Genomic DNA, 9,758 nt, shown 5'->3' with positions numbered 1-9,758 from the left:
TGATTATTGCACAGGTGTGCCTTAGGCTGGCCACAATAAAAGGCTGCTCAAAAATGTGCCGTTCTTACATAGAAAAAGTCTTAGATCTTTGAGTTCAGCTCTTGAAAAATGAGAGCAAAAATACAAATTTTGCATTTATCCTGCAGCCCTCCTGTTCAGTGTATATATGTACATATATTTATACAAAGCTTTGACTAAGTTCTCTAAATTTCATAAACTTTAAAATAATTTGATAATTCTTGAGTCATTTTCAGTGGATATTTCAGGAGAATATGTTAAAGACATTAAGTGAAGACATATGAATCTGATAAATATGAATAATAAAAAATCTGCTTTGCAGTGTTTCAGAAATGGCAGTCAAAGAAAGAAGAAGCAGATAAGAGAATTTAACAGCTGCCATTCAGAAACAGGTTTATCATATGGTCAAAATTAAGATCCAAACCCTGTTTTCTGTGGTTACATCGTCTGGGGAACTTTTAAAAATAGTCGCAGACTGGCAATCCTAATAAAGGTTTTTATCTCATGTGTTTTTGGATTGTGTCAACATGATTCTGAGTCTTATAATGGAAGGGATGCAAGAACATGTATGTAAGCATTGAATGTACCTTAAAGTAAAGGTATATCTGACATACTGAGGAAAAATAGAAGAACAGCTTGATGACTAGATGAACAGCTTGTTCTTTATGTCTATGATTTATTGTGGAGGATAAGTGTTGTGAGTGAATTTAGGCTGGAAAAACAAACCCTCAGCAGGATTCCTCTCAGTGTCTCAGCAGGTCTCTCAGTGTTAGTTTAGTTAATCTGGTCTCACTCTCTTCAGCTAATTTACCCTAATTGTCTTAAAACCTAAGAATGTAAACATTTACTTATCTCATGGTTGAAGGGAGGCAGGCTTTGTGTCAGGTTTTAGTAAGAGTCCCTGCTGTTATTAGAAAACACCTCACCTTTAAACACTCCTCAGAATAATAAAGATGTTGTTAATTCTGCTTCACTCATCACTGGATTATGACCGGATTAAGGAATTTGTTTTTTCCATGGATAGTATTCCTGTGTTTATTTTAAAACGCTGCTTTAAACACATTACACTGCAGTGTTTGGCAGCATCAGAGAGAGGGTACAAATAAATCCAAGTCCTCTGTAAGGTTGGAATTGTTGCCGCTTTGGTTTATGAACAAACGCTGGCAGCCTTATCTGAGCTAATGTGGTGAACACTGCAAGCATTATTTCTCCTTAATACTAAGTTGGCATCATCTTTATAAGGCACGCTGCTGTAAAGCATTACAGTCAGTAATGCTTCTATGGCAGCGGCCTGTTATCTGCCTCCTTGCAGGTCGACTGAACATAAAACTGAACATTTGAATTCATGGTTAAGTTAAAACATTAGCTGGTTTATTTGTTATTAATCACATTAAACTGAACATTTCCATGTGAGATGAAAAAACCTCAGCTCTCCCTCTTCTGAGAGCTTTGCATTAACACACCTTCAAACATAAATGAGACACATGTCACAACTTTTAATTGCTTTCATCTCTTCCTCTTCTGGTCGAGGTGACTTTGTAGAGGTCAGCAGCTCAGAGAAGCTCTCATCAGCTCTGCGGTTGCCTGGATTGCAGGACAGGATGTTGCTCCAGGACCAGCAGAGACGGAAACCTGTGATCAGGTTGTCCCTGGCATTGCTTCTGTTGAATCACTGTTGTTATGAGACTTTGACCAATCAGAATCCGGTATTCAACACAGCCTGGTAGTAAATAAAAAAAGCTGGGTAATAACTCACAATATCTGAGGGGGAAAGCTGCCTGAGCCAGATGTGCCTTGTTTATGATGTAGAAACAGATGTTTTGGTTTATGAAGCATGAGCAGAAAACATTCAGTATGGGCGGACAGTTTGATGAAGTCTCTGTGAAGCCTAAGAAGCATCACTCTGCTGGTCCTATAGGTTTCATGCCTGACAGGATTAAATACTTCCAAGTTTCTGTTCTTTTTTTTAACGTGTTGTTCACACAGTTCATTTTGATCTCATTTAGCGGTCTCCTCTCTGTGCTGCTGTCTTTCACTTTCAACACTTTGATATGTTGTATAAAAAAGGGCTCTATAGATAATTAACCCTGTAAAGCCTGAACCATAAAATAAATGTCAGATGTTCTAATTCTTTGAAAATGGAGTGTTTGTTGAACCTTCTGACAAGTAATAAAAAAAGAAATTAAATAGCAATTTTCATATGAGTTTTAATTTGTATCATATTTGATATTATTCCCCCAAGTAATTTTAAACCCAGATTTTTTTTTTCCATATTGCACGACAACATCATACACATTCTGTATCTGCTACACAACAAAACAAAAAAATTGTATATTTCTTCTCTGAATTGTTACATTTTTAGTGGATATCAATGAGCAAAAGACAATTATTTACTAGGGAGTCATGGCAACATTCAACTAGTCCTCAATCATCATGATACAGCAGGTTGCATATATAAAAATACAATAGACATTATAAGTATCTCAATTTCTACTCTAAATATACCTGATTATGTCATTTAAACATGTTCTTAAATAATAAAAAGACTATGTTGCTTTATGGAATGCATAATGTATGAAATGTAATAAAATTATGATTGACAGGTCTGAAAATAAATGACCTTATATGGAACAATTGAAAGATATTTTCATCCAAACGTTTTCAAAATTGGTAAAAAAATATCCCTGAAAAACCTTGAGTGGGTCTCTGATCTGAAGCTGCCATTTTGGATGTCTCAAGTGACATCCCTCTGGAGCATGAATTACTCACACCTGGTGGATTATCCATGCACTGCATGTATCTGATTGTATACATCAGGTTTTTTCTGGAAAAAATATATCAAACTGATGATGTAGAGGTCTCAAAAACTGACGTATCAAATATGATACGCTTGGCGGTTTTAAATGCTTGATCCTGTAAATTACATATTTTCTTTCTGATTTACTCTAATCCTCCTGGTCCGACACCCTGCAGCTCTGAATGACCATCTGCAGCAACACTTGTCTTGTGACTGTTTGTTTTGCCTAAAGGTGAGCTATTGTTGTCTTCCTTTCAGCTTATCCCCAATGTTTACACACCCACACTGAACTCACCGAACTCACTTTTCATATTCCTTTTGTTGCTTCAAGTTTCTGTCAACATTTCTGGTTTCACTTACAAGAAGAAACTCCTGCTTGTTGTGCATTTCCTGGAATCTGACTATTTCTAACACAACTGTTGTCTCACCATGAAAGTCACGATGCCTCACAGCTCCTCCGCTTTAGGAGGACAGTTTAGGATGTGTCCCTCTTCACTTTGAGATCCATCCACCTGAGGGAAGGTGACATCAGAGAGTAACAGACCCCTGTGTGAGCTGTAGCGCCTCCTGCTGTCAGACTGTCAGCAGCACAGGTTGGTGTAAGGTCACAGGATAATGAACTGTAATCAGATAATCACCGTGAGATATGTGGAATCCAGTTAGCTCATATCAGCAGAGACAGACTCTGAATTCAGATGAGGAAAATCAAATCATAACCACACAAGCTGTGGAGCAGCACAGAACATGTGGGAAGTCACACAAACAAACAAATATGACACAGACACGTTTATGATGGAGTTATCATCACCTCATTTACAGAAAAGTTATTGTCACAACTTAAATCCCTTCCCCCTCCTGATCAGGGAGAAATATCACACTGAGAAGTCTGCTGCATGTTCATAAAGACTCTACTCATTACAGGACACAATGCAAGAGTGTGTGTACAGAATAATGAGTGTGATAATGAATTCATAACCTTTATAAGGGTTTCAGAACAGAAAGAGACAAATCACAATGCTTTATTACCCGAGCAGGAAAGATATGGGTCACAAATTTAATGAAAAGTTCCCTTTTTGACTGAGTTAATGTAGTTTGACTTTCTAGGAAGAACATGTCCTTTTAAATCATTTTTTAGAAGTTTTTTGTAATCATTTATCTCACAAAAATCAGGAAAATTGTAAAAAAAAAAAAAAAAACACAGGCCTAGTCATAAGGACCATTTATCCTGTGTGTACCAGGAGTTCCCTTCCTTCATGGCTTACGGCTGTTTTATACTTCTGCGTCGATCGACGGCGTAGCCTAAGCCGGAGGTCTGCGTAGCTCCCGTACCTACGCAGAGGCCTACGCACGTAGCTGAAGTGCTCCTCCTCCAAAATGTAACTACGTGTGGAAACGACGCAGACCGAAAGCCCTGTGATTGGTTGGCTCGGTGGCATTGTATTTCCTGCATTTACAGCACTTCCGGGATCCCCGCTCATCCGCCGTGTATTTCATCTCCTCCTCTCTATTCTTCATGTAATCATGTCTGTATGATAAACAGCAACATGTATCAGCTGTAGATTATCATAACACACTCGGAATCACTGTGGAAAAGTAAACAGAGATCGTAGCGGGGCTGGAAGCAGGCGACCGGCTATCAGAGAGACCTCACTGCCCTCAAGCATTTCGGCAAAGAATTGCTGTGCGACACGGACACATCGACGCACAAGTATGTGGTGCGTTAGCCCCTGCTGCATAGGGACGACGCAGAAGTATAAACCCGCCTTTAGTTTACAACCATAGACTAAGGGTAGATCACAGCAGAATTACTGTCAGAAAGTCTTTGGACCTTGAACTTTCAAGGGAGGCATGAGAAAAAACTCATGGAGTCCAGACTCTGGCTGGGGCTGATGATGATGAAACAACAAAACTTATGGCAAAATTTCACCAGATCCGCGTCCGGTTCGTGTCCGATCCGTCACAGCACCAGGTCTGATAGGTTTCTATTATAGTCAATGTGTTAACTTCCACTGGATCCGCTCCGTTGCGTTCCGGGTGCGTCTCTGATCCGGCAGGTCGGAGCCCTATGGATCAGATACAAAGACCTTTATTTCTGCCGGATACCAGGGCACGCATCAATGTCAACAGAGCAGGTCGAGCGGGACAGAGAAAGACATGAAGGCAGAGAAAAGCCACGTTTTAAAAGACAGCTAAAACATGATAGGCCAGCATGAAGGTTTATTGCAGTGCTGTTAAATAGATGGGACCAGGTTATTATTGTGTTGGCCCAAATACAGGACCCCAATTATAGGACGACCTCCACTTTTCAAGATTCATTTTTAGAAAAAAGCTTTTTCAGGACTGTAATAGATCTAGTGTCTTGAATGAATAAAAGTGTTTTCGTTTGTTCGAAAGAGATCCAAATCTGGTCCACAGGTTGCCTCACTCATCCGCAGCTATTGGGAGCACCTGTGATCCCCCTCAGCTGGTGGCAATCAGCTGAGAGAGGCTGTATCAGAAGGTCAACACCTTCAGCTGGCTTTCTGGGTACATGAGGGTTTAAGTGCCCCCCGATCAATGACTCACATTTCCTTTTATTTTGGGCTGAATTCATTTGTTTGTCTCTCCTTTGATAGAATCAGTGGTTGTCCGTGGGGAGTCATACTTCCTACAACACCTTTTCAGAAAACTGAAGGGTTTAGTTTCCTTTGGCTTTCTTATTGACTTGCAGTTTTTGTCAGTTTCCCACAGTGACTGTGATCCCTTGTCTAAATGAAGCACTAATGGTATCAGTATTTTAATACCATGAAAATGAAACATCCTGCCATCTATTGTCCAATAATTTTAGCAACTTTGTTCACAATGTTTAATCATCTTTATTTCCCTGACATCGCAGCAGTTTGTGACGGCTGGTCTCAGTCATGAGGGGAACACTTACTTTAGAGATTAAAGGCACCGTCTGTTGTTACAAATAAGGAATTAAAATGAATTACTAAACCCTGAATAGAAGACAAGACACTTTAAGGACAAGTTTTTTGTTATTTGTTCGGATCATCACAATAGAACAGGATATATAAGTGAGTGCTATCATGCAAAATATCCTCTTCCTGAATGGACTTTTATTCAAGCTTTATTGAGAGTGTGTGAATCATCAGCAATGCCTTTAAAACGAAGATGTGTACTACTGACAAGGTGTCAGTTTCAAGGATCTGCACTAGCTGTTCGGTCAATTCCTGCTAAAGATATTCAAAATAAATTTATTTACCGTTCATTTTTCATTCTTCTTGAAGTGGACTGGTACAAACTATTGGGTCAACTCACATGTTGAAGTGACGGAACATGCCACATGAACGGAAGGGTGGAAACAGACATTTTAACCTGATGATCAGAGGTCATACGGTTCATGTAATCATCTATTGGGAAACATGAAAAACCACACCAAACTTTACGCTAATCCTTCAGAACACTGTCAAGATTTCCCACTGAGGATCAAAATGTTAGAACGCCTTTGGCCTCTCGGAAAAATGGATTACACTTAATCTTTACCGTGAAAAAGTCATGTTTGTCTCGGCATTACCGTATTACCTCTCACACCTCTCACTGCTGTTTGTAATGAGCTAAATCTGCTACTGCTTTCAACGCTAGTCCCACAGCGTGAGCGGAATTCCTCGAGCCCAGCGTATTGTGTAATTTAATGTCACTTCAGCCCGTGTCACAAGAGCCTGTGGTGCTAACTTCTCACAGAGCGCATGAGGAGTCCACATTCCTCAGATCAAGCTTTCCTTGGACAGGCAGAAAGGGGTCCTCATTAGCAATGACCTCCTGTTAATAGCTCTTAATTTCACATGAGCGTGGTGACCTTCAACACATGAAGGTCAGAGGTCGGGACCCAGCTCTCGTTAGCTCCGTGAGAGGACACTAGCCATATTTTATACTCCAGTGATTGAACCCAAAGCTGTGACTCGCTCTCATTTCAAAAGGGTCTTTTCTCCCTGAGAGTTTACCCAACCCTAACACTCAGCTCTGTTTAGAGCCACCGAGATTTCAGACACAAGGTCTTGACCCCAAGCCTGAGCCGGGCGCTTTGAGAGGATGACGTACAGCTTTCTTTTCCTCTAATTTATAGGTTCCCTCCATTAACCCTTTGTAACCACCCCCTCAGAGAACCACACCATGCTTAATCCACACTGGCTGTTCATTTAACAGATGGTAAGGTTTGTCAGTCACCCACTTTGATCAAGACGGTTGAGTTACGGCCACCAGCAGGTCCACATGATCTAAATGAGGGGGGACAACCTGATAAGTATGAAATGCTATTTTCTTTAGGCTGCCTCAGGAAGAGTTTTAATGACTTAAATGCTGTCCTGTCTCAACATCTACCCCGAGGTCACTTTCGAGCAGCAGAAATAAAGTTGTTAAAAGACACTGGCTTCCGCAAACATCATTAGAGAGCAGCACTTACATCAGGGCAAGGCTTAATGTGTATTCATACCTAAAGGAGATAACACTCCCCTCACATTAATTGCCCGAGTTTGACAGCACCAGAGTTTGTTTATATTTTGTCTGCTTTAAAACAACCCACTATTAAAGATTTCACAGAAAACCAAACAGCATTGTGACTCGGTTTATAACTTCAGCTGGAGGCTTACATTGCTCAGTCAACTTTACAGTCATCTCCAAGGTTTGTTTTCTGGATTTACTTTAGTGCTTTGTGCAGGTACTTCTAGCTGAGCGGGGCCCAGAAATATACGATCTAATGCAAGTTATATTTAATTCACAGAACACTGGTCCATATAGCTCAAGTAAATGTGGCTTATAGGACCGGAAGAATGTTGACTTCATTTTAATTTGTGCAAGTACATTTTAGTTAATTAATGTCAAAGAAAAAGCCTGATCTATTCTCTTGTAAGGAGAGTCTGTCCTTGTTTTCACACAATGCTGTTATTCTTAGGTTTTGTGCAGGACGATTATTTGGTGAATGAAGTTGCTTGCAATCCCTTTCTTTGAGTCGTGGCTGGACTTTCAATGAAAAGAAAGTTGTCATAATTTCTGTAGGCTTCAATTAAGCTATGTCAATTATGAAACAGCATCAGGTTAGGGGATATGCTTCCTCTTGTGCAGTCTCCCTCTCCTCTGCCTCCATCACCCCGCCCGTCTCTCTGCTCATACAGCTGTTTGAACCAAGATTGTTTTCTGATAAGACCAACCTAAAAACGCCTGAAAGTGTTCACTAAAACCCAAAAGATATTTTATGTTGATTAGCTAGTTGCTAACCTTTACTTTGTTTTTACTTGCAGGTAGCATATACATGGTTTTCAAGAGTTTTCCCTCCTGTTGGTAACAGTGTGGGCTGTAAACCATGAGAGAAAATAAGAAACTACGCAACAGGAAAAATCCATCAACGAAAATCAGTCCATTAGTCTCCAAGTCCAAGCCCTTGAATGCTCACTTTTGGCCTACAACTGCTTGATGTAGAAAAATAGACATTATCCCAACAGACAAACCGCTAACTAAAACCATACATGAGTGATAACAGCTGGAGCTGATATGACGCTAAAGAGAACCCTTTTCACTAAGACTGATAAGTCCTCGGGTCAGGTGAGGTACAGGTACCATGTGATGTCCTACTTGTTTTCTGGACTTGTGGGTTCATCCTGAGGGAGTATTTATTGGATGACACGGTTAATTTGGGATCTGGTTGGGATTTTCCGCATGATGTCATCAAAAGGCTCATGGGTGTAACAGCAAATTCTGCAAAGGTGGAGATCAACTCAAACAGCTTTTCACATCCAAATATCACAAAGAATGTAAATGCAAAGATTGAGTTACTGAAAACAAGCGAGCAGCAGGGCACAGGGATTGGTCAAATAAACCTCTGCATGGGATTTATTGATGTTCCTGCTGTGATTTGATCACAGAGGAGTTGGATAAAGTTCAGAGGAGACAGAGAAGGAGAGAATCCCGGGAAGCAAGTCGAGTGAAACTTCATCATAACACTCCTCAAACAAAGTGAGTTCTCCTGTGCAGAGCAAAACTGGACGAGCAGAAATAATAATGCTGCTCCACAGATTCTAAAGAAAGCACTGTACCTTTATGCTCCAGTTGGTAGTTACTTTGCAATTAAGATTTTAACACAAAACATAAAATTAGCTTGTAAAAGCAGAGTTCATTTCAGTCTTTATTGTCCCAGTTGGGAAATTTGCCTTGCACAGTAAAACAGAGTCATCCATTAGTAAAACTCAATAAAAATATAAGTTATAAAGAGGAAGACATAATGGCAGTAAAAACTAATTAAAACTTACAAAACTAATAAATGTTTTAAAACTAAAATAACAAGAGAGTGAGTATCTTGCTTGTAAAAACATAGGGTGCAAATTAATTGCTGTAGTGCAAATTAAGCAGTTTTATTGCTCATACTAAAACGGGATGTTTATATCTATTGCACAGGACCCAAGGGAGGTGAGAGCTCCACTCTGGAGGAAGCAGCTCAAACTATTTCTGGGTGTCAGTGGAAACTGTTTACCTTCCTCTGAGAAGCGTCAGAGTTTGCTGATGCTGAGGGATAATCCTCTCAGCTCAGGACCTTCGTTCAGTCGTTCAGGTTATTGCAACCAGAAACCAGTTAGTTGAAATGTTCTAAACATGAATCAGGCAGAGAAGAAAGACACAAACATGTCTGAAAAGGAGTCTAAGAGGGGATGTCTTACTACAAATGTACACAAAACTCGCTCAAGACCAATTAAATACTAAAACAACATCCCTCTACTGTCACAGGGTCCATCAACAAAGACGTCAACCAAAGCAAACACATTGAGTTGTCTACCAAGGCCTAATGATAAACAAAGACTTACACACACACACACACACACACACACACACACACACACACACACACACACACACACACACACACACACACACACACACACACTGAGACTTCATCAGACTGTGACTGATGCTGACA

At 40.2% G+C, this 9,758-nt stretch overlaps 1 long non-coding RNA gene across 1 annotated transcript; it reads right to left on the bottom strand.

Annotated features, from left to right (window-relative positions):
• Window positions 1–1,369: 1,369 nt before the first annotated feature.
• LOC117831386 lies at window positions 1,370–3,427 on the bottom strand. The gene is made up of 2 exons (XR_004634986.1): window positions 3,244–3,427; window positions 1,370–1,738 (listed from the first exon to the last, which is right to left on the bottom strand). It is a non-coding gene; the product is annotated as an uncharacterized LOC117831386 (long non-coding RNA).
• Between the last annotated feature and the right edge of the window lie 6,331 nt (window positions 3,428–9,758).

The sequence above is a fragment of the Notolabrus celidotus genome, chromosome 19 (genome assembly GCF_009762535.1).
Source record: "Notolabrus celidotus isolate fNotCel1 chromosome 19, fNotCel1.pri, whole genome shotgun sequence".
Lineage (NCBI taxonomy): Eukaryota > Metazoa > Chordata > Actinopteri > Labriformes > Labridae > Notolabrus > Notolabrus celidotus.
The sequence above is the reverse complement of the archived record's forward strand: the minus strand, read 5'-3'. Positions and strand labels throughout refer to the sequence as shown.